At 39.0% G+C, this 2,084-nt stretch overlaps 1 pseudogene; it reads right to left on the bottom strand.

The window, feature by feature from the left end:
- Positions 1-1,108: 1,108 nt before the first annotated feature.
- On the bottom strand, positions 1,109-1,796 carry LOC150041053 (myosin light polypeptide 6 pseudogene; annotated as a pseudogene).
- Positions 1,797-2,084: the final 288 nt, after the last annotated feature.

Raw genomic sequence — 2,084 nt, forward strand, 5'->3', positions numbered from 1 at the left:
TATATTATACTTTCATCAGAATAACCCCCTTCATTGCTTTCTTTCACTCCTCTATTGTCTAACAGCTTTCAGTGAGATTTCTTATGCCTTCTTCATAAAAGTATTTTATTCTATGGTATTTATACACAATGGAATTATATGCTGACATCAGAAAAAAACGACATCGCCCCATTTTTAAGGAAATGGAAAGACTTAGAAAAAAAATCATATTAAGTGAAGTAAGCCAGACTCAAAGGAACATAGGCTCAATGGTTTCCCTCATTTGCCATAATTAGTATAAACCTTGCACTCTCCTAGCAGAGGTTTACAATAGGGAAATCCTAGATACGTAAGGCTAAATAGGATGAGCCTAAATGAAAGGACCTCCAGATCGCTGTTCTTAATGTACTATGTTATTTTTCATCTCTTTTGTTATCCCTTGGTTATCTCATATTGTTATAGTATCTTACCTTGTTATCTGATATATTATATAAATATATATGATTATTTGTTTAATTTGTTTATTTGAAATAGGATAGGGAAGGGGAGGAAAACAAGATGGGGGGTAGGGGGAAAAGAAATGGTGACAAAACATGAGAAGGGGTAGCAATGTCTGTTAAGTAATACACCTTCTATCTGGTGAATATAATGTAACCATTCTATTAAATACAACTGAAATATATTTAAAAAGTATTTTTATGAAAAGTATTTTTCACATTATTCACCAACCATCTTTCTCATTCCTCATTTTGTCAATATAACTAATGGTGACATTTTTCCGTATTTCATTCTGGTGTTATTCCCTTTTTTATGATTGTTATGTTGTGTGTTTTAGGATGCTTTGCCTTGCATTATATTATTATTATTATTATTATTATTATTATTATTATTATTTTGCTAGTCCTGGGGCTTGAACTCAGGGCCTGGGCAGTGTCCTTGGATACGTTTTTCTCAAGGCTGGTGCTCTTCCACTTGAGCCACTACACTACTTCCACCTTTTTCTGAGTATGTGGTACTGAGGAATTGAACCTAGGGATTCCTGCATGCTAGGTAAGCACTCTACCACTAGGCTATGCTCCCATTCCTGTCTTACGTATTGTTAAATATTTTTGCTTTATTTCTTTTACTTTTATTTTTGCTTTTTTGGGGGGAGCGGCAAAGAAAGCTCATTTATTTGGTGAGGTGAATGCTGATGGCAAACATCCGAGAGACCAGATGGGAAAAGTATGCTGTGACAAGGGAGCCTAGGAAGCTTCAAGGGCCACATAAAAATCTCCCACAGGGCAAGGCACAGGCTTGGGAACACTGGGAAGGTCCTCAGCCATTCAGCATCATAGTTAATACAGACATTGCTGTCCTTATGCCCTGCGACCAGCATCTCCACTTCTTCCTCAGTCATCTTCTCACCCAATGTGATGAGCACATGACGAATTTCAGCACCCATGACAGTACCATTCCCTTCCTTGTCAAACACCCGAAGGCCCTCTACATAGTCCTCATAGATTCCTTGGTCCTTGTTCTTGGCCACAGTTTGCAGCATGGGCAGGAAGTGTTCAAAGTCCAGCACCTTTACATTCATCTCATCACACTTGGGGCTCCCCAGGACCTTGAGCACCTCAGCGTTGGTGGGGTTCTGGCCCAGGGCTCTCATCATATCCCCACACTGGCTGTATAAGATCTTGCCATCACCTGTTTGGTCAAACAGCTGGAAAGCTCCTTGAACTCTGCGGTCTGGTCTTCGGTGAAGTCACACATCTTGGCTGCTCGGCTCTCCAGGACCTTTCTTGCAGTAATGGCTCCAACTTCCAGCCCAACCCCTATTTTTGCTTTTGAGTTCTTCTGTTTTGTAATTTTTGTCAGTTCTCTTAATTTTTCTTTCTTTATTGTTTTTACTAAATGTGATAGAGAGGTTACCCATATAAGTGAAGCAAGGAGTATATTTCTTTTTGAAGAATGTCATTCCTTCCCTTGCTCTCTTCATTTTACCTCCTGTCTCTGTCCACAAGTTATGTAGTTTATGTACAACATCATGTTTCGTGAGTACCACTGCTGCATTTTTCACCCTTTATCCCTCCATTTCTGTGTATTTCTTTTTTTCTTTTGTT

The sequence above is a fragment of the Megascapheus bottae genome, chromosome X, assembly GCF_031878675.1.
Source record: "Megascapheus bottae isolate mThoBot1 chromosome X, mThoBot2.hap1, whole genome shotgun sequence".
In the NCBI taxonomy this organism is placed as follows: domain Eukaryota; kingdom Metazoa; phylum Chordata; class Mammalia; order Rodentia; family Geomyidae; genus Megascapheus; species Megascapheus bottae.